The sequence below is a fragment of the Amblyomma mixtum genome, chromosome 10 (genome assembly GCF_055824585.1).
Source record: "Amblyomma mixtum isolate Tamu chromosome 10, ASM5582458v1, whole genome shotgun sequence".
Classification (NCBI taxonomy): Eukaryota; Metazoa; Arthropoda; class Arachnida; order Ixodida; family Ixodidae; genus Amblyomma; species Amblyomma mixtum.
Window position 1 is genome coordinate 77046078 of NC_143021.1, and position 23218 is coordinate 77069295.

The 23218-nt window shown below is 46.3% G+C and overlaps 1 pseudogene across 1 annotated transcript; it reads left to right on the top strand.

Annotated features, from left to right (window-relative positions):
• The first annotated feature begins 2083 nt into the window (after window positions 1-2083).
• On the top strand, window positions 2084-23218 carry LOC149326184 (pre-mRNA-splicing factor ATP-dependent RNA helicase DHX16-like; annotated as a pseudogene). The gene is made up of 10 exons (XR_016286527.1): window positions 2084-2105; window positions 3037-3147; window positions 3481-3803; window positions 5096-5239; window positions 10821-10879; window positions 12317-12447; window positions 18667-18839; window positions 20602-20830; window positions 21107-21184; window positions 23042-23218. The product of XR_016286527.1 is annotated as a pre-mRNA-splicing factor ATP-dependent RNA helicase DHX16-like (transcript).

Here is a 23218-nt window from a genome sequence, read left to right on the forward strand (position 1 = left end):
TGAGTCAACCAGGCCGATGAGAGCTATGTTGAAAAGAGTTTGGCTCAGCACTCCACCCTGTGGGACTCCGCGCGAATTTAGATGCGAAGAGGTAGGTCCGTCTTCAGTCTGGACAAAACACGACCTCCCTGACAAATAGCTGTGTATCCAGCTGAACATGCGGCCTCCAATCTCAGCAGCTTCTAATGCGTCCAAAATGGCCTGATGCGTTACGTTGCCGTAGGCGCCCTTGATGTCCAAGAATAGTGCCGCAGTCAATCTTTTCAAGTTTTTTTGGTGCTGGACGGACGATACAAGGTCAACCACATTGTCAATGGAAGAGCGGCCATGTCGAAACCCAGACATAAATGCAGGGTAAATTTGGTATCGCTCCAGGTACCATTCCACGCGTGTTAACAACATTCTTTCCATGACTTTCCCGACACTGCTGGAGAGTGCAATTGGTCGGTATGCTGAAATGTCGAGTGGTGATTTTCCCGGTTTAAGGAGTGGTACGAGACGACTGGTCTTCCATGCATTAGGAACTATGCCCTCGCACCATGACTTGTTGTATGTGTCCAGAAGAACCCGTCGAGCCTCTTGGCCAAGGTTGGCGAGCGCGGATTATGTCACACCATCGGGCCTCGGCGATGACGACCTTCTGCAACAAGCCAGCGCAGCGTCAAGTTCCTCTATGGAGAACAGGTTATCCATTCGTGAATCCCGCGAGGGTGGAACATCACTGCAGTGCAGCGTTGTGGATGGGTTCGGTTGGCCTGTTATCCTTGCTCAAAATTCTTCGGCTACCGCGACCTCGCTGCGTTTTTGGTGGAGCGCGAGGGATTTAAACGGGTGGCGCTGTTGAGGGGACGTGCGAAGGCCACGGATCACACTCCAAACGCGTGACAAAGGCTTTCGTGGGTCAAGTGTCTCGCAAAATGTTCTCCAACGTTGTGTCTGCAGGGCTTGAATTCTGTGCTGGATTTTCTTCTGCAGGCGTCTTGCATCTCTGAGGTCTAAGCGCGACTTTGTGCGTCGGTATCTGCGCTCTGCCCTGCGCCGTAGTGCCCGCAGTCGCTGTAATTAAATATCAAAGTCGGTGTACTTTGCGACGGTGTTGTAGCAACACGTAGCGCTCTCCATGACCTCCTTAATTTTTGTTCAAGACCTGTCGAGAATCCTTCCATGCATGCATCCTCCATACGCGCTTTAAAAACTGTCCAATCAATGCGCTGCATACGTGTGGCAGAACGGGACGTGCAATGGCCGGTAAAAATCAGGTAGGTTGGGATGTGGTCACTGCTATGGGTTTCTACATCCGAAAACCATTGGACGTTGTTGGTTAGGCATCGCGAAACGAAAGTCAAATCTAGGCAGCTGCTATAGGTCACCCCTCGAATATACGTCGGGGATCTGTCGTTTAGGCACTGGAGGCCGTGGTCAGAGGCGAAGGAGACGAGTTTCCTTCCACTAAGGTTCATCCTAACGCCTCCCCACATGGTGTGGTGAGCATTGAAGTCACTCACCCATGGACCGGAGGTGGCTTGCATCAAATCACTCAACCTTTTTTCGTCAAAGCGCCGTGACGGCGCCATGTACACAGCCAAAAGCGTAAACGTGAGGTCACGGCTCTTCACTGTGAGGCAAACATACTGGTTGTCATTGTGTGGGGGAACCGAATGAAGCACATATGTAAGTTCACGTCGAATGTACACGATGACTTTGCTGGTTCTGTTGTGCGTGGGGGAAGTGAAAGCTTCATAACCGGATAATCGCAAAATGTTGGGTAGATTCGGTTCACAGATAACAAGAATGGGGAAGCGGTTTTCATAAACATAATGTCGAATATCTGAAATCCGGGACTGGAGCCCGCGGGCATTCCACTGAAAAATAAAAGCTTGCTTGACTTTCTTCGTAAAAGATTGTTCCGGGGGAGCCATGGTGCCTTCTAATGTAGAGCTGCAAGAACTGGCTGTAGCGCGTCCAGTACTTGCAGTGCGTTGTGTGCTGCTGGCGTGCGCAAGCCGGACAGCAGAGCACGCACAATATTCATCAGTGACGTTAGCATTGCAATCACTTGTATATCTTGGCCGTGGTCGGAATCATGCCTTTTGCCCGGATCAGTCGTAGGTGTTGCAGACATGGGGTGCGGCAACGTACCGGACGAAGTGTGTGCTGTAGGCTTTGGCAGTGGTGGCCACGTTGTGTCAGAGGCAGCAGGGCGTGTTTCACGAGTCGCCGGGCTTTCCTGATTTGTTGTCGGTGGAGGCGGACAAGCTGCACTGCCGCTTGGGGTCTTCTCTTCGAAGGTATTTCTTTCCTTCAACGACCTTCGGCGGCGGCGCGAACGACGTCGTCGCACCTTTGCAGCGGCTTCTCTGTGGGCGGAATGGTCACGCACCATTTGCTTCAGTACCGCCCTCTCTCTTTAGGCGAGGGCAGTCCTTCGAGGAAGAGGCGTGAGGGCCACAACAATTGGCGCACTTCAAGGCAGTCGCGCGGCAACTGTCGCCGCTGTGTGGCTCGCATTTTGGGCACACAATGGAGTTGTGACAGACCCCGCTCACATGACCAATTTCTCGGATTCCAAGCGTCCTCCCCGCCGGTTACCAATACTGGTGCACTTGCAGCTCCTCGTTCACTCGCTCGGGTTACGGCAACGTTGTAGGCTGCTGTTGGTCCGTCTGATGGTCCGTTAATGATCTTCGGTGCCATGTCAGCCGTAAGTCTCTGTACAAAGACATAGTTACAAGTTTAATAAAGAAACTGGATTACATTGCTATCGATATTACGATACGCGACGCAGCGTCTGCCTTCGTTTCGGCGCTCGCGTAATGCGATGCTCCTCTGCCGTCTCGTGATCGCCGTCCCGCATAGTTGTCCACGAAGCGCAGAGCCGACGAAGCGGCGGAGAGGCACGTGCACTCATGCCAACACCGCCAACACCTGCCTGACCATAGTTCCTTCCTTCCTCCATGCTGACGCTCCATCCTCAACATTCGGTTGGAATGTCATTTGAGCAGAGCAGAATGGTGGGCCTGTTGGTATGGCATGTAGAAAACCAGCCAAAAAAGACCTTGTCATTTGAGCAGGCCCTTGGTTTCCCGCCACTACGGCCACTAGATGGCAATGTGGCTGCCACAGATGAAATGGTCGGTGCGGTGGAAAGTTGGTGGTATTAACTCTATGGGTGGAAACAACCAAGCGTCGACTGACGCTGTACAAAAAAATCTTTATGAAGACTAAGAAAACTGCAGGGCCTCCTACAAAATAGGCTAGGACACTTACGGAGGTGTTTCCTTTTTTTTCGTAAGGAGACGACGATACGAACGGAAAGCCACATATCCAAATCCAAATCTAAATCCCTAGGAACATGGCGCCGCGCGTACGACGTGTTGTCGTTTTCCCCCGTGTGTTGTTTCCAGCCATGGTGCCAGCTTTTGGTTGAACGACGCCTGTTTTTCGTAATTGTGGCGAATATCGCATCGTAAACCAATGAAGGTCAAGGTGTAACAGCTGAGAGAAATTTTCCGCGGCGGTGCTCCGCGGTCGTCGCGTTGTGTGTCCGCGCACCGCGACGTGCGAGTCGGCCTGCTACTGATCGCTTGACTGAGTGTCCGCCAGCCACGGCTGGCGTGGAAGAGTGGGTCAGCGATCAGCTGCACTCCATTCTGGGGTTGAGCGATCGCTATGTTGCCCAGTTTCTGGTTAACATGGCCCAGAAGAGCTCCTCTCGGCAGGACCTCGTTGAGAAGATACGTGAAACAGGCACCATTTCGGTGGACGACGATGTTGCGCGATTCATGGGACAACTGTGGGACAAGGTACGCACTGTTGGCTCTGCCCTTGATTGCCTTCGTGATAGGCCAGTGGGGCACGGTGTCCAGATTTATTTGGACTTGAGAGAAGTTCAATGGAGCGATCGCCTGTGGCTTCACTTTGCCGGTCGTTAATCGTCTTGTTGCTTTGCAGAGGAAACGAAGAAAGATGAGTCTGAAACGGGTTTCAGAAAATTTTGGCTGACTCTTGCTGCATTTTCAAAGCTTGGGGAGGGGCAGTTAATGTGCCACTCCATGTGTGCTTGTGCTCTTCTTGGAGCACAACTGTGTTCGCATACCTAAAGGAAAAAAAAAAATGTCAATCGATTTGGGTAATTAGGCCAAATGCGGATGTGTACCCTAGTATGACGTCAATTGTCTGTTGGAGCTGCAGCCTAGTTGGTAGTACCAGGCTGCCACCTAATTGCCACAAGTTCTTCCGTTTAGGAACTGTGCAAGCATCATTCGAATCACGTTCTCCTCCTAACTCATTGGTGTTCGCATGTAATGGCTTGCTCTCCTGTGTAGAGTGCACCCACACAGTAGCCGCTGTCAATGGCCCTCGTGCAGCTTGGGCAGAGCTGTATATGTGGTGCTCTGCACTTTCTTCGCAATTTCATGGGGTCGGAGAACTGCATGAGCTTGCACTGAGTAATTTGGTGCTCAGCTTAACCAGAAACAATGTCTGCTTGGCCTTTTCAGGGGCGTTTCACTTTCTGCAGCTTCAGACCTTAATCATGAGAAATAATATGGTTGCTGCTATAAAAGGCGGTCAATTTTGCCATGTTGGATGCTCTTCAAAATCTTGGCATTGACCTCATGTGCTATTGCATCATGTAGGATATAAGGAAACAGCAAACATCCTCAGAGCAAGCCATTCTATTGTCGTTCTCCCATGTATGCATGCATTGTGGTGCATCAATTTTCTCTTTGTCACATCAGGGTGTTTGCTAAAGCATAGAACTTTTTACTAAGCACTGAAATGCCTCGGCTACCCTGAGAGGTTGCATCAGTGCTGAGTAAGGCTGCAAAACTATAGTGGAGGCCCTCCTGTGATGTATGTAGCCAAACGGGGAAGGTTTAAAGGTAATGATGAAAGGGTTGGTGGTAGTGATGATTTGCTGAGCATTGTTGAAAAAGGCGGTAACGTGAGAAAAATAATTTTCTTTTTTCGGAAACTGTTTCTAAACGTCCACTCAGCCAAGCCTTTTCATCTGAGCTGCTCGGGGGTTGTATTACGGGGAGGGTTATTGCTAACTTTCTGGCAGGTGGACGAGAAGTATGCTGCACGCTTGCAGGTACCACACAAAGAACTTCGGGAGAAGCCTGCACGGGCCCATGAGCGGGCCGTGCGTAAAGTGCTCGAGCAGAACGCCAAGTATGCACTGCTGCCTGACAGCGATGATGAGGCGCCCTCGACAGCATCGGCTGGTGCAGCCAAGGTTGGTCTTGTAGATGCTCACATTGCAGATGCACTCGTGGTTGCCAAAGTAGTGGTGTGTCGTATTATGCTTGAGCACACATATGCTGGTCAGAGCTTTCAAAGCTTTCCTTTGTAGCCGTATGGCTGCACTTGGGTGGACGTCAATGAGTTATTACTCCCTTATTACACATATGCTGTAGTAGGATACAACTTAAAAGTTGGCCATGGTCCACGGCATCGTGTGTTACTCCGTGGACCACTCACAATTAGTAAATGAAATTGCCTTTTGTGCTTCGCTGCATCATGCAAGCCAGAAACATTAAAATTTTTGATCTTATTATTTTGTCTTGTGATTAGTTCCTTATTTAAGTAACGATAAAAGCTTTGACAACGGAGTGCTTTTTTTTTGTCGCATAGAAATTGCATGTAGTGGTCCTGATTGTGGGCGGAGCTTCACTGCAGAGTTAAGTTGTATCTGGCTACAGCTTCTTATCTGTTCATAACTTCTTTAGTCCGGTGCATTTAGGGGAATTCCCAATGGGGCATGGATTCCTAATGAGGGAATAATTATAAACGAAAATTATTCCCATGTTAGGAACCTTTCCTTCTGGCCTGTTACTGTGAGCCAAGTGGTCAGTGTTCTCCACTGAAGGTCGTTTTCCCTTCATTTCCTGTCATTGCTCTCCTCTAATACCGCTGTGGTTAAGGCCCTGTGAATCCGTAAAAAGTCGTGGATTTAAGCATTTTTCACGGAATGCGTTTCCTTTTTTTCCTTTTTTTATTTTATTGCATTAAAGGCCCCAATAAGGGGTGTTGCATAAGGGGTGGTAAGATTAAGAAAGCGTAGTTGCAATAACAGGAAATTTGTTACATTTTCAATGAACTTGATGAGCAGGTGATGATAGCAGTGTTGTTTGTAAGGCCTTTCCCGCCTGCAGCTGTGTGAGGGAAAAAAATTGGAAAGGTGGCAGGCAGTGCGAGAACGTGGATGGGCAACTTGTAGCTGATGGCTAGTGCAGTGTGATTGCAAACAGGGCGAAGATAATAAGGTGCGATATGCGTAGGGGTGTGAAAAAATTTGTGAAATTAAGAAGGCTGGCAATGCGACCACAAGCAATAGGGGTGATAATCCAGTGCTGTTTTTAAGGAGGTAACGCTGAGTTCTTAAGAATACGATGTATGAATGAAACAAGTGGCGTGGTTTTGAACAGATTCGAGAGCATTAATAGGATAAGCTTGACGACGATTCCAAATGGGCAAAGCAAATTCTAGTTTAGACCTGACAAGTGATTTGTAGGCTAATAACTTTACATATTTGGGAGCATGATGTAGATGTTTTAAGAACCCTAACGTCCTGTTCACTGGTGGTATTATGTTAGTAACATGCAAACTCCAAGAAAGATCACTAGAGAATGTTGCGCCTAAATACTTGAATGACTGTGCTAGTTGTATAGGGACTTTACAAATTACATAAGGAAAGATAGGAGTACTACAGTGGCGGTGGATCATAGGAATAGCATGATAAAGAGCACAGTCGTCAGTGAACATATGTATGTCAATCAATCAATCATCAATCAGTTCAATCAATCAGTCAGTTTTAATCTCACAGTACAGCGAAGAAAAGGTGACAAGAAAAAGCCTAATGTTAGATGTTACGTGTGACGGTAAATAGTTAATGTATGTGAGAAAAGAAAGAGAGTTTTAGAATAGGGGGCCACAAGTCCTGCTGCTGGCCCCTATGATACGGACACGTGCACAGTAGGGGTTTTCTCTACACAGTGATGCTAGGCTTCGGTTCATTGACTGCAGCACCATTGCAGTCAAGAAGAGAAATGCTAAAAACTAGAAAATAAACAAGCGAAAAGGTTTTTTTTCATATATCTGGTTACTTTTCTGCAGCATTAAATTCACATAAAATAACCGAAACAAACGCTATAAACAAGGAATGCTTTTAAAATTTTTTTAGATTTTTTACCACGTGCAGCGCCATCGAGAGTTACCATTGCACCAGAACGCAAAATGGTAACTCTCAGAAATGTAATTATTTTCGTTTCTGTTAACATACACACAAATAAAAATTACTGCATAAATAAGAAAACGGAGTGGTAATGGAATGCCAGTTCTTCGTGGCCCCTTTTTGGACCCATTTGAAAGCGGAGATCATTGGTTTGAACCTCCAGTGCTTTCTGACATCAAACGACGTGCACTCGCTATCGCTAAGCCTAGCAGCTCTGTAAACACGGAAGCGATCTGAAAATTTGGCTTGTTTTATGGCTAAAATTTTGTGGTGCGGTCATATTCAGACAGAGTGAAAACTTTGTGTGCCTTTCATTTGCCGTGAGCATGAGACTAGTGTCAACGATGAATCTGTGGTGAATCGAGAGGCCCCGCTTCGACGGGCAGCACCATGTTGCCCAAACGTAAAGCGCGTTTGGGCGCACCGGGCGCGGCAAATAGTGTTCCCCGCTAACGTTAACCCATGACGCAAGGTGGGCTTTGCGTTCTGGGCCTGCGTACTGTGACGCCCCAAACTTCTTGGGGGTCCCCAAAGCTTGGGGCCCCCTATTTTAAAACTTATCAAAGTAGTGGGCCAAGCAAAGAATCCTGTGGGACGCCTGACGTTACTAATGGACAGTTTTAGCTTAGCTGGACATCCGTACGGCAAATACGGTAACGCGTTACCGTTGCTACTGTTGCCAGGCTTGCCTAGCTATAGTTGCTGTAGCTGCCGTGTTTGGCATACAGTGGGGCTAAAACTCTCAAATACCTGTTCCACATGCAAGTGAAAAGGCTAGCAAATCCGGCTGCGGCAGCGCAAAAACCTGTTATGAGTTGTCGCAGAGGTGAGCAGCGATGTTCCAACAAGTTGGAAATTTTCACTATGACGTGCCACTCAGTTGCTTAGTCACTTGCATGCAAGGCAGCGAATTAGAGTTTCTATTGTTAACAGAGACTAACTGGGAAGGATTATTCAAAAACTGTTCATTCCACTTCAAAATATCGAGGTGCAAGTTTAATCGCAAAAGTTTTTGCAGTAGGTGTTTATGGGTACTTTATCAAAGGCTTTAGCAAAATCTAAAAGTATGATGTCAGTCTGGAAATGAGAATCAAAGCTAACGTGCAGATCGTTGGGTCAAGTTGCGCAAGTTGGGTTAAGTGGCAAGTTGGGTCTCACAGGAGTAACTCCGGCAAAACCTGTGCTGTGCAGGATGGAAAAAATTGTTACAATCAAGAAATGTCATGATATGGGTGTAGAGGACACGGTCCATGTTTTTGCAAGGAACACTAGTTAGAGAGATGGGACGATAATTTATAGGTGAGTTCTTGTTACCTGATTTGTAGACTGGAACGACCTTCCCGTGTTTTTATTCTTTGGGCAGATGGCCTGTGAGGAGTGGCTGAGTGGACAACAAGCACAACAGAGATGAACATGTATCTCTGCTGTTCTTCAATATTTTAGTGTTGATATTGTTGATGACGGCGGAGGATGAAAGTTTAAAGTGTGCTATTGGATTTACAGACATGAAAAGTGACGACAGTTTGATGAAACAAATGGCTTTTATCTTATTTGCACTAATATAACGCGAGAGAGCAGTTTGAGAGCTCGGGTGAATTCTAAAAATAAATATAAAGATTTTTATGCAATCTTAAATATTTCATGCCAACCATAGCCACGGGCCTCCTCAAAAAACGCAGATAGCGCGTTAAAATACAGAAGCAGTGGATATGACAATGTATATAAGATGCAATGCTTCAGATGCGCGTGCCACAACTGAGCAAAGGCAATCCTCCGATACTTGAATGCACGCAGCCTCCCACGCGACAGCCACCGCCCAGTGCTGCCTCTCTTTGCTTTCCCAGCACTCAACTCTTTCGGTGGCTTCTCTTCCTCAATGACCCCCACCGCCTCCTTTCCACAGTTGCCTCACGGTAGTTGAAAAGCTGGCTTCTCCTAATGGCTCCTCCCAAGCCTGGTGGTGAAGGTCACTTTAGCTATCTTGAAAAGCTTGGGGGAAAAAAAAGACGGGAAGAATTGACCCTATGTTCATACCCTGGTTCTGAATATAATGCGAGGGGTATTCTTGGCTTGTCTTTGTTGTGTTCACATACGAGGATGATTGAAGGGCTCTTGTCAAGGGTTGAACATTAAGCTTAGTTGGTAGGTCGGTTATCTTGCCTTCGTTCTAACTGCCAGTGTGGTCCTTGCCAGCGCTTATGTAAGTCTGTGGCGCCGGACCGCTACAGATCTTGCACCGGTTAATTCAAACGGACTTCCGAAGGGAGGCCCGCATCCAGGTATGATAGGTGCGTCCAGAGGTTGTCGAAATAGCCATACTTAGTATTTGTTCCATGCCGTGTATTCACTCGTGCACCTCTGGTGGCAGGCATGACGAATGATGGACAGCGCCATGTTCAAGAACAGTCCAACCACTTAGTTTCGGTTTCGCTGTTCGGAGCTTTGCGCCAGCCCGTGGGGATGGCAGCTCAACCAGCCACCATCAGAAAACCAAGCCAACCTAGCTGAGCACATTTTAGATGCTGATTGGTGCGTCGCTGGTCCCCCCCCCCCACTTGCCTTTTTTGCTTGCCACTTCAGCACCATTTCCTTCGCTTCTGTGCATGTGGTTCGGTTCATCGTCTAATTTTGATGTTTCAGTGCTCCTGACAGTATGCACGCAATAATGCATTGATAGAAACATTAAGAAAGAGTCATTACTGTGTCATTCTTCTCTAAAGCAGGCACCCATTGCCTAGTCTTTTAATAAATAGATATACCGTGATGCAGGCAGTTGTTGACAGTCTTTTTCGGGGTCATTCAAATGTTTTTTTCGGTTCCTTGAAGTTCGAAGCAGCGAGCTTTTACTGTATTCGCATGGTTGTGTAAGGTTGTCACTGTGGGAACAATACAACATAGTTACTGGCGGCTACCGTTCGGCCACAGAGCCCCTTTAGGTTAGGTACTAGGCTCACCTGCAGTGTTTTCCTTGCCATAAACGCATTGAAGAACTTCAGGAATGGCCAGTTGTGAGCCTGAAAATTTCACTTCAATGATTTCACTGGCTGCTGTCATTGTGCCTGTTGGTGCTTCTGAAGGCCATTGCAGGAGCAGTGGTACACACCAGATGCTGGGCATGGGGTGTCAGGTCTTGCGTCTTTCACTTTCAAGTTAAAGGTTGCTTCATAGATGCACCCTAATTTGGCCGCCTGGACGGATTGGTTTTTCATGTGCAGCACTATAAGGGCTCTGCCAAACGCAATGCAGAAGAATGCATGACGTTTTTTTCAACCAGTACATAATCGTCATGTGTTATTATTCTCAATATAGCCTCTCTTACCTGCAGGGCTTTTGTATGTATTATTAAACTCGTGTCCATTCAAGAATATCGGTTGTGTTTGGTATTGACCAGTTCTTCCTAGCTGCATTAACCCATTGTGCATTACTGACTCGTCTCAGAAGAGTGTGCAGTGTTATTTTACACTTGCGTAACTGTGTCACATTGATGGGATGCAGCGTGCTAAACCTGGCACCATGATATCATTGGAAGGGGGGCCTTTTGCAGTCAATGAATGAGCTCATTATTCTTCTTTGTTTTTTGCAGAAGTCACCGAAAAAGAGGCACCTTCGTCGGAAAGCAGATGATGGCAGCGACGAGGAGAGGTATGCCCTGCCATTAGCACTCTGAGATTTTTAGTATTTTGGTGGGCATTGAACACAACCTTTTTAGTGCAGTCTCGAGGGGATTAAGTAGTACTACAGCCTAGCGCCAGTGCGAATTTGAATCCCAGTCGTGGATATTTATTGCATTTTTGTGTTTATTTCACTTGGCACAAACCCACAAACATCGCAAGATCGTGCTCGGGGCCACGGCTGCGTGCGCTTTTTGTGGTAACAGTGTGGCAAGTCGAGACAAGTTCCTAGCACATCCAAAATGAAAATGGCATTGCCACCCCACGCTCCACTTTGTGAGTTGTGTGCAGGGTTGTCTCATGTTTCTGTCTCATGTTGCTTGTCACTGTCATAAAACATTTACACAAATAAAAGACTATAGTACATAACAGGTAAGATCATTTTGACATATACTAGCTAGCTGCTTTTTTTTCCTTTGACTGCTTTCTTTTTGAAGAAAGACCAAGGTACACAAGTGATTTCTGACTACATAGAAATACCACTTATAATATCATGGAAAACAAATGGTAATTCATCCGTAGAATATACCTCGCATAATTTGTGACTGCACATAATCTGCGCACCCCCCAACCTTTTACCTGGATTTTTTAAAACAAAACTTTTACTCGCTTATTTTGCACTCCCTGCTGGGCCAGACCACAGCGTGTGCGTGGATGCATGCGAGGCAGGCTTGGAAAAATAGGCGTGGCCGCGTTGCCACATGCGGTTGCGAAAGGTGTGAGTGGCGAGGGCATGAAGTATGCACCGTTTATCCAGCTCGCTCGCGCTGGCAGTCGCTTTCCCAGGCGAAGAGTTGCACGCACGCCCGAATCCAAAACTGCCGAGCATTTTGCTGTGCAGTTTGCCGCTAGTCAGACGGGCTGCACGCGAGGGTGTCGTTTTATCGGCCGTTGTCTCCTTTGCTTCGCACTGCTGGCTTCGCGATTGTATCCTTGTGCAGTTATTGCCTTGAGCTGCACACAGGCTGTCATGCCACCACACGGGGAGCAACAAAACGTAAGCCAGGGCGGGAGGGGTATGCGTCTCATATTTAAGTCAACCTTTTTTTTTTTTTGCCCAGCGAGGGGTACGATAGGGGTCTACGTATAGGTGGCAATATGTATTGTGCGTTATGTGAACCTTGTAGAGTTTTTTAGGACATGTTCACCAAAATTTTGCATAATTTGCGCACCCTCTTTTGAAACCTGAATTTAAAAAAAAAAACGCAAATTACACGCTTAAATACGGTAATACCCAGGATCAACCAAACACCATGTTCTGACATGAACGCCGAACGAAGTGTTCCAAATTTGAAAAAAATATAAAGAGATTTCCAACCCTTAGTGATGATTTGTCAAGAAAAGATTATCCCTGGCTTACATGACTGAAGGTTTGGAGACGTAACTTTTTTGTTGTTGTCTGCTGCAGGCCACCTGTGAGTAGGGTGAAGGAGGAACCGAGCTGGGACTCGGGATCTCAAGGAACGGGACGAGTTTGCAGCCCAGCTGCGTGATCGGGGGAAAGACAAGCGCAACATCGTCGAGCGCCCTGACAAAAGGGCATGTGGCATTCTCTTTACTGCTCACCTTGTCTTAAATACTGTTGCAGTCGCCAAGTTTCAGTGCTTGACTCTGTTTTTTTTTTTTTTGAGGATTCTGCCAAGAAACCAATTATAGGAGATTCCTGAGTGGTCGAAATCCCCATGAAATGAATAAAAGAAAACATTGACAGTTGGCAGTAAGGCATTGTGTTTCAGCTGACTGGTCTTTAGATGATTGTGCACATCTTACAGAGATGTGAATTACACTTCACATGAGAAGAATATAGATAATGCAGGTAATTTACGCTCTGGTCGTATTCCATACATTTATTTCGCCCAATTTTTGCTGTCAGTCATCCCTGTAACTTGGACAGGTTATTACCTTCAGCATGGAAGTGATGCTCCACATGTGTTCACGTTTACTGTTTACTCAAATATCGCCAGCATCAGCCCCACTGTGCCCATTGCAGGACAAGGGCCTCTCGTGTCTGTCCCCTTCCTTTCGTCGTCGTTTCTTCTTGCACAGTGTGCAGCTACTCCAACTCCCCCTGTCTGGCATCCTTGTGGAAGGGGGCCTCTCCCATATCCCTCCAATTAGCCCTGTGCTGTGCCAGCTGTGGCCACCTAATCCTCTTAATCTTCTCATCTCATCTACCCACCCAACTTTCTGCTACGCTTGCCTTCTCTTGGAATCCATTTCGATATCCTTGACAACCATTGGTTACCTTGCCTTCGCATTACGTGCCCTGCCCAAGCCCACTTCTTCCTCTTGATTTCAACTTGGATGTCGTTAACGAACGCGTGTTCTCTCACCCACTCTGCCCGCACCCGGTCTCTTAAGATTACACCCATCATTTTCCTTTCCAAAGCTTCCTGCGTTGTCCTTTAGCTGAACCCTTTTCATTAGCCTCCACGTTTCTGCCCATATAGGTGAGTACCAGTAAGGTGCAGCTCTTGTATACATTTCTCTTGAGGGATATTGGTAAACTGCCATTCAGTCATCTCAGGCAACCTGCCAAATGTGATTCACCCCATTCTTATTCTTCTTTTCAGTCTCGTGATCCGGATTTGCGGTCACTACCTGCCTAATAGTAGGCGTATTCCCTTACCACTTCCAGCGCCTCGCTACCAATTGTACACTGCTGCTTCTTTCCGAGACTGTTGATCGTAACTTTGGTTTTCTGCATGTTAATTTTTAGACCCACCATTCTGCTCTGCCTGCCCAAGTCAATTATCATGCTTTGCAGTTCATCCCTTGTCAGGCAGTGTCCTCAGGGAATCGCAGATTACTAAGGTATTCTCTTTTAACTCGTATCCCCAACGGTTCCTAATCCAGGCCTTTGATTTCCTCCTTTGAACAGGTGATGATTAACATTGGTGAAATCACGTCTCTCTGCCTGACAACCTTCCTTATTGGATTTTTATTGGTGACTTGATGACGGACTATTGTGGCTGTGCAGCCATTGTAGATATCTTCCAGTATTTTCACATAAGGCACGTACATCTGCACCCTGATTCTGTAATGACTGCCGAGATTTCGACTGAGTCAGACACTTTCTCATAACCTGTAAAGGCTGTAAATAGGGGTTGGTTATATTCTGCTCATTTCCCTATCACCTGACTGACAGTGTGAATATAGTCAGTTTTCGAGTAGCCATTACAGAAGCTTTAAAGTGATATCTGTGAATATGATTAGGGACAATTATCATTAGAGGTGTGCAAAGTTCGAAATTTTGAATACAAATCGAGTAGTTATATATTCGGTTCATATCCGTATTAGAGAAATTGATATCCGAGAATTTCCGAATATATTGTAATTCCCAAATATTTGAACAGCGACCATGTAGACCTTTCCATCGGGCGAGGAGGATGTCGAAACGGCTCCTCTCTGGGCTGTTGTGGAAACCGCTTGCACTGCGCTAGCGCGAGGCACACACAACCGCCCAAGGAACCCCTATGGGAAAGGCTTTACGGTGCTAACTCAGTCCGATTGTGTTGATTTCAGTTGCAAAGACTATACTCTGTTTTGAAAAAAAGTAAGGGCGACCGCATTTGCCTGTTTATGATTTTACGAAATTTTTTTCATACTGCACAGATATTCAATATTTGTTGCAATATTGGAAGCCATTTCTTTCTTCATATTCGTATTCAATTCGTATTTAAAAAATTTCATTGTTCACACGCCTCCACTTATGAACTTCTGAGACAGGACTGTTATGGAGTGACTGTGAGAAAGCACTGACTGACTTCTTTCTTGTAACACGCAAGAGTACTATTTTCTCTGTATTTAACACCATCCTCCGTTGATTGCAGGGTCCTTCATTTGCAAGAATACCTCCTAATAGGTATATCACTGGCGACCACGTCCACTAATTCATTAACATAGATAAGAAACAATACCAGTCCTAAGTATTGCTCCGTGGTACACCTGGCAACAGCGAGCACATGCGATAAGCAGTGTTTAATTCCACAAACTGACTTCTTTTGCAGAGATATGCACTTACCCATGCTTTGGACTACCTTCCGTTATTGGAAGGTAGTCCAGAGCACTGTAGTTTAGGCAGTAGTTTATCATGAAGCACTGCATTGAAGGCCACAGAGGAGTGTCTGTCTGGCCAGAAACATGAAGTACCCTCGGGGACTCGTGCACAGTTGACAGCAGCTGAGTCCCAGTAGGCGTTCCTTTCCTGAAGCCATGCTGGTATGAAGGCAACGCTCTCTGCTGTGTTGAAAACTCTTGAATGCAGTGTGCTCCAGAAGCTTACAAGTACTTGTAATTGTGTTGTCAGCACTAGACAACAAAGCTTTGAAGCAGCCGAGCTAACACCTTTTATTAAAATCACCTAAAATGAAATGTTGCAATAAAAACACTATTGCTTGATTTTGTGCATACAGAGGAAAATTTCATGGGTGAAGTCCTGTAGTAATGTTTTCGTGAAGATGCTGTGTAGGAGAGATGTGCGACACAATTTGGCGCCAGATATGAAGAAGCATTCAGTCGCACCATGGAAGTGGAATTAATGATAGGCTCATGAAGATTCACCACATACCTAAACTGATGCTATGGCTTGAAGATGTGGCTTATAGGTTCATGGTTGAAAAACAGCGCACAAAAGACTACACACAAGAGTAACGGCGACGACAGGACAAGCGCTGAACTCACAACTAAGGCTTTATTGCGAAAACCTGGGTATATAAGGAAGGCATAATACATGAAAACAAAATTGAACAAACAAAACTATGACAATGATAAAACTAGCGTGCGCCCGAAGCCCAAAATCTGGCACCTCAGTTGTGCCATATTTGCACAGGGTCTCCCACGGACTGAAAAATGTAGGAAGAAGCGAGTATGTTTTTGCAGGCTAGTTGGTGCCTAAGCATTGTGGGTTTTTTGCGCAAAAGACACGACACAAAGGAACGAGGTAGACAGGACAAGCGCTTACTAACAACTCAGGTGTTTATTGACATAACATTTGCTTAAATACAGCAGCTGCTCTTATCAAACACGAAAAGGGAAAGAAGAGACTTAGCATACATATATCAGATCAGCAGATCAGCATGTTATGTCAATAAACACCTGAGTTGTTAGTAAGCGCTTGTCCTGTCTACCTCGTTCCTTTGTGTCGTGTCTTTTGCGCAAAAAACCCACAATGTAGGAAGAAGGTTCAACGTTGATGTATTGCTGTCTGCTCCTGTCAAGCTCAAACAAGTGTGTGCTGCGATAGAAAGGAAGAAAGTGTCGAAAAAGAAAAAAAGGTTGCGGTGTTGCGCACACAGATCCGTTTGTCAACTGCCAAACGTGTGTCGTCTACAGCTTTCCCCTTTCCTGCGGAGCCCGCTACATTGGACAGACCGGCCGTTGCTTGAACAAGCGTTTGCAAGAACACAACAACAATTTAGATAAAGGCAATGACCAATCTTATCTTGTTACTTATTGTAAGGGGTGCGCAGTGATGAAAAACAAGAAGAAAAAGTGCACTGCTTTGTTAAGTCAAGCAAAGGTGTTGTATTCTCACAGAGATCAAACCACGCGGGAAGTAGCAGAAGCATACTTCATCGCAACGGAGCAACGGGGCTGTGTTAGCAAACCTTCGGTTGCTTTAAGTGATAACGAGACCACGTTTCTTGGCAGATTTTGGGCTTCGGGCGCACGCTAGTTTTATCATTGTCATAGTTTTGTTTGTGCAATTTTGTTTTCATGATTATGCCTTCCTTATATACCCAGGTTTTCGCAATAAAGTCTTAGTTGTGAGTTCAGCGCTTGTTCTGTCGTCGCCTTTACTCTTGTGACTAGTCTTTTGTGCGCTGTTTTTCAACCATGAACCTATACCAACTCGCCCAACTTAACATTCTACTAAGTGGCTTATAGCACTATTTTACTAAAATTTCAGCATAATGCTGTATTGAGAGGGCCAGCTGTTGATAATTGTGAGAGAGTACATCGTGGGTACACATCAACCTTGTTAATCAACTGAGCATGCTCGGTTGTGCATGTTGATTGACTTACTTGGGTGCGCAACTGCCAAGAAGCTACTTCTATGTTAACCCAGTGGTCGATGCTTGCAGAATAGTAGGAGGAAGAAAAAAAGCCTACAAGTGCAGTGCAGACCTGGCATGATAACAAATGCTTGTTATCATCCATAAGTTATCATCGACAAGACTGCTTGAAGTGTTTGGGCAAGGTGGTTCATTCCTTCAGAGGTATAACACATTCGACATGTGCACGGTACAACTTCTGTGTTATTTCTTTGAAACGAGCTGCATTTGTACCATCTAGGGAGATCACAGAAGGCAGTCACATGTGCGTTTCAAATCAACTTACTTAAATTCTGATGATACCCCTATCAAAAAGCAAAACGTTTTGATGGGGTTAGCGAGGGAAGTAGGAGACAAACGAACATGATAACAGCAACACATTGTACCAAAGGCAGAATCATAGAAAACCGAAGCGAGCCAAACATGCCGATAAACGACAAGCATGTTGTACAGCAAGGTCACACATGTCCGTCTAAGAAGGTTTACTGCTGAATCTAAGGACCTGAGGTTTACCTGAGGAATGCCTCAGGGCAACTCCATTCAATTCCTGGGCCTGAAAATCCTTTTGTAATTCAGGGTGTATTCCGTGCTATAAATACAATCCACGCAGAAAAAAAATCAAAGAGCCATCTTCCCTACAAAAGCGCACATTGAAAGCTGGTCGGATGTGGAATAGTAGCTGGAGTAGTACTCGCCAAAAGCTGCCTGCACTTCACAAACAGCAGCCTTGAAAATGAGGTTAAGCGCCTCGAGCAAGCAGGTTATCCCACCAATGTCGTCAGCAGTGTGTCTTCTGCATAAAAGAATGGAACAAGAAGACTTTGCAGTCTCAAGACAGGGCGTAAATGTGATTCCTTATCCTCATAAAATTTCTCACAGCATGAAGAAGATTGGCACCAGGTGTGATGTCAAGGTGTTCTTTGCTGCGCTCAGTAGACTGTGTAGTATATGTGCAGTTCTTTCCAAGAAATGAGGGGCGTGCAAAGAAGCATGAAAAGCGCTACACTCACCCGATATGTCAGTTGTATAAACTCTGCACCATGTGCATAGTGTTGAATTTGAGTCTTGAGCATTGGAAGGGTCACATTAGTAAGAGTCTAGGATCTGAGCTGAGGTTCTTTTTGCTGCTTTTGTAGGCACTCTGTGCTCTATTGCAAGGTTCGATGATACATATAACTATAGGTAGTGCTTAACAAGGATCCTGGGAGGGTATCCTCCCCACTTTACGTTAGGAGGACACTGCAATTGTTCATTGTCTCGCTGTGCAGCCAGTCATTGTGCATGTAAGGAGCACTTTTAGGAAGAGGCTGTAAAGATTGACACTGGCCAGTCAGTTTTGTTCCACTGGCTCCACTGTGATGAATTCCATCAAAAACTCGTCCGTTGAAGTCTTTGCTTCATGACATGGACAACGTCACCACTCAAGAGTGGGAAGGCATTTTTTCTTGCGACAGTATGTTCTCCTTCAACTCTGTACACTGGGCAGCAAATTAGCCTGAATGTTTCGTTACAAACCACTGAGAGCATGGTACTCTCTGTCCATGACTTGCTTTTTAATAGGAAATGGCATCTTGTGGTAATGGGGATCATTTTGTCTTGCACGGTCTTTGTGTCTTACTCCCTTTTTGTTGCTGCTGCTTTTGCTTTCGTAGTGAGTGAGGCCCAGTCCTGCACTTGCTGAGGCAGCCTTTTGCACGCGCAGCCATTTGAGGGGGCTGCCAAACGGCTGAAAGTGGAGGCGGAAGACAGGCACTGGATCCTGCCTTGCCTGCGGGTGGAGTCACGTCGCAAGTATTGGGAGAAGCGGAAAGACGACAAGCTGGTTGAGCTGGAAGCCGACATCCATGGCGAGCAGTTCCTCTTCTCTGACGTCAAGTGTGTGCTGTTTCATTCAGGGCCCTCCAAACCTTGGCTCTTTGCATTGGTGAAGCCGTTCTTCCTGCCACTTTGTGAGCGAGAGTAACTGGTAGATGGTAACGGGTTTCAGCAAGGAAGTGGCTTAGAACAGTCTGCTGGAGGATAAGCGGGAAGAGTAGCGGCCAGTGTAAAGGTGCTCATGAAAGCCCCATTTTCCAGCTGCCTAGAGCGAGCAGTTGAGGTCCCCCGCACCTTTAAGTTCTTGAGTGCATGTTTAGACTGCCAAAAAATTGTGTGGTTTCCATGTTCTGAAAACTTTTGTGGGCACCTGTGCATGGCCTCATTTGTAGTGCATGTGTTCTTCAGTGGGAAAATCCTCCGAATAAGATTATTCCAAGTTACAGCTGGCAATGCACAATGTTCATACTACATAATGCATGGTTGAAGAGATTGTTGAAAAACTATGTGGCAGCTTGTGCTGATTAGCTGAAAGAAAGCAAGTTGGCACCTTGTTATCTGCCAAAAAGACAACTGGGTACAGGGGATTACACCGCATATCAGGGGTTCTCAGACCGGGCTGCTTCGAGTGCTTTTTGGGGTTCCCCGAGTACCTAAAACTATGCACCCATGCCTTACTTTTGCTGACTTTATTGTGGGACTTGTCACACTCTAATTGTTTATTGCAGACTATTCTACTGTGCAGCCAATCATGATTAATTGAATTTGGACATTTTGCATGCATGTCGGGCTGGAAGGAATGCAAGCCAAGACGTGTGGGGTTCCCTGAGGCTGAAAAGATTAAGGACCCCTGCCTTATATTAAGTGGCGCAGTGGTGGGAATGTTGCACTGTCTGCACTGCTGTGGAGTCTGCTGCATGTTGCTACGAATGGGAGATGGGCCAGTGTGCTGCCAGCTCCAACTGACTTAACGAAAAGGTGCTGAGCCGCCGCATTGGCTCAGTGGTTATGGCGCGCGGTGGCCGAATTTCGATAGAGGCGGAATTCTAGAGGCCCGTGTACTGTGCGATGTCGGTGCACGTTAAAGAACTCCAGGTGGTCGAAATTTCCGGAGACCTCCACTACGGCATCCCTCATAGCCTGAGTCGTTTTGGGATGTTAAACCCTCATAAAAACCAAGCCAAAAAGATGCTGAGGGTGGCCACTTCACTTTCCCACCTGCTGTTAGTGCATGCTGTGATAGGGTGTGCACATGCACGTGGACCTTGGCAGTTACTGTAGCCAGTACTATGCCACTCACAATACTAGAGTGAAAGAACTGGGAAGATAAGAACGGGGCATTTGGCCTCACGAGGAAAGTATACAACAGCTGCATCCTACCGGTACTCATCTATAATCGGGCAGAAACGTGGAAGCTGACAAAAAGGGTTCGACCTAAATTCAGGACAATGCAGCAAGCTATGTGAAGAAAAAGGATAGCTGTAGCTTAGGAGACCGGAAGTGGACAGAGTGAGTGAGGGAACAAATGCGGGTTAATGACATCATGGTTGAAATCAAGAGGAAGAAATGGGCTGGGGCAAGGCATGTAATGCGAAGGCAAGATAACCGCTGGTTATTAAGGCTAACGGGGTGGATTCAAAGAATAGGCAAGCGTAGCAGCTGGTAAAAGACAGGGTTAATTGGAGGGACATGGGAGAGGCCTTTGCCCCGCAGTGGGCATAGTCAGGCTGCTGCTGCTGCTGCTAATGCTGATGGTGGTGATGATGATGCTTACTTTGAACAGCCCTTTTGCCCTCAGTTTGCGAAGAATGTAGGATTAACTTTGGGGAATTGTGTGCATTGCAGATTCTTGCCCTCTGTTATACACTTTTTTGGAAGTGCATCATCACCAGTTGGCCTTGTGTTGTGTGCTGCAGGATGACATTGAAGAGTATGTCGAGGTTGATGAGCGGGAGCAGGTGCCGCAGGCAGAGCAGCGCAAGTGGGAAGAAGAGCGCATGGTCATTGCCCGCTTGCGCTTCGGTGCCAAGGATGCCAAGGAGAAACGCAAGGTGAGCGCCACCTTTGGCCAGAGTGATGCAGTTGTGTAGCAGATAACTAACTTGACTCAAAGCTGAAGCTGTCTAGAGAAGGCTCTCCTGTACGTGAAAGGGAACGCTCACACAAGAGCGAATCCTGCTGTGAAAATCTCTCTTGGGCAGGGAGACTGTTGAGATCCCATGTAGTGCCTTTATCACTGTAGAAACAGGGATGGAGGCGTCTTTTTCCTTTCTTTCACCCCTGGGGTTTCTCACCTTCTTTGGGGCGTTTTTGTTTCTACTTTCCAGGAAGAGAAGTACGACCTCATTCTGGATGACGCAATTGAATTTGTCCAAGCACTTCGTGTACCGGGAACAAAGCATCAGGTGAGTTCCCTCTAGGAAAAATGAAAATGCTGTGCAGCAGCTACTTGTGACAGTAGTTGTCTGGCTGCGTCATCCACCCTGTGTGTGGAGGGAGCGATGCTGCCAGGAGCCGCATCCATTCTTGAACGGGGCTTGCATTGTGCTTTCAAAGGTATGCACCAATAACAAGCTTTACAGTAGAACCCCACTATAGTAAAGTTGCTCGGACCAGCAAAAATCTTTATTACTATATCAGGGTCCTTACTATATCAGCAGTTGGTGATGGCATGGCTCTGACTATGCACTCTCGCTGCTTACTGAGCACGAAGTGTTGGTTTATAAAAGAAACACTTAGAAATACCTTACATCCTGCTCTTATCATCCTTTTATGTGATAATTATTTATTATCAGTTATCATACATTACGATGTTTTCGATATCGTTTAGGTTTTTTGGAAGAACTGCGTTTATATGAATACAATGTGGCTATCAAAATAAAGCAAGTTTGATTCCATGTGAAAAGCCAAAGCTTTTCATGATCCTGGCATCGTTTTCTGTGGCTTCAGCATCATTTAAGAGGCAGTAGCTAAGAAACGTGCGCGGCAAAGTCAAACGCAGCAAAGCCGCCTACGCAGTTCCGCAGCGCCTCCACTTCTTGCCCCTGCTTCCCCGTGCTTCGCGCTGCCGTGCTACGAACACACGCCCTTTTCTTCCCTAATCCTCACTGTGCTTTTACTGGCTTCCTTTCTCAGTGACCCGTGCCGCCTTCTTTCTACGTTCATAGCCAGCTTTTCTTTTTCTGTGCGTGCCGCGCACTTTGCCTCATGGCCTCAAGGGCTTTAAAAAGTTAGCTTCTCCTCGCGGCTCTGGAGCATGGTGGTGGAGCCACCTCAAGGAGCGCATTCGGTATCTATTTGTCTCACGATGGCATCATTCCGTGGGGAGTACATCACCACAGCCAGGCGCTTATTTACTATAGCCGTTTTTTTTTTCGAAGAAAATCTTTACTATAACCGAAAAAAAATGTACAGTAGCCTTTGGAAGATGAAATGGGACCGCAGCTTCACTTTATTCTATCAGAGACTACTCTATCGGAGTTTTTACTATAGCCGAGTTTACTATAGCAGGGTTCTACTGTATTGCAGTTGCATTGTTCTTTGGTGATTGGGAATGTTGAGGAGGCTTCTGATTCGGTTTGTGCCTTGAAATCGGAAAGGCTACTTATAAAGTCGATGCAGCATGACTCAGGTCAAGTAAGAAATAGCTCCAGTGCTTGTGCATGTTTGTCAGTGAAAAAACTACCTCAGTAGTTTCTCATAGCAGAGCAAAAGTCATGAGGCCTGTGCAGGTAGAATCGTGCGCTGTGAAGTAGTATCATACCAACACTGATGACTCGTTGCATGAACGAATTGGCTGTCTTTCTTGTACAGCTCCTCCAAGTTACTGCACAGTTAAACTGTGTTGCTACATTCAAATGCGGAGATGTCCACAATAATGTGTGACCCAAAACCAGTAAAAACGTTCCTCAAGAATTAAGTACGGCGGCTTTCAGTGGCACTTTCACTTGCAAAAGGTGTTGGTTGGCATTTGTTGGCAAAGAACTGTTATAGTGCTTGCAGGCTTTTGTCTGAAATCTAGAAGAAACTTTGCAGCGCATGCAGTCTGGTGGCCGAAAGTTGCTGAGATCATCTCCTAATTGTCATTTTCGTATGCGCCTGTGTCAGGGGAAGCACAGCGAAGAAGCCATTTGTGGTGCTTTTGATGTCGTGTGTGTCGGTCGCCACTGAGTTGTGAGCTCACTTTTGGCATTTTTATTGCTAGCTATTGTATCAATGAGATTCTGTCAGATGAGAGTCAAACGAGGGGTGCCATTCCACAGGACAGCGGGCCCGAGCTGAGCGAGCAGAAACGCAAGAAGCTGACCATCCAGGAAACACGTCGTAGCCTCCCCATTTACCCCTTCCGTGAGGACCTACTCGAAGCTATTGGAGACCACCAGGCAAGTGTCTGTTATATTACAATGCAGCTGCAGCTTGTGGGGCCCACATGCTGTTAA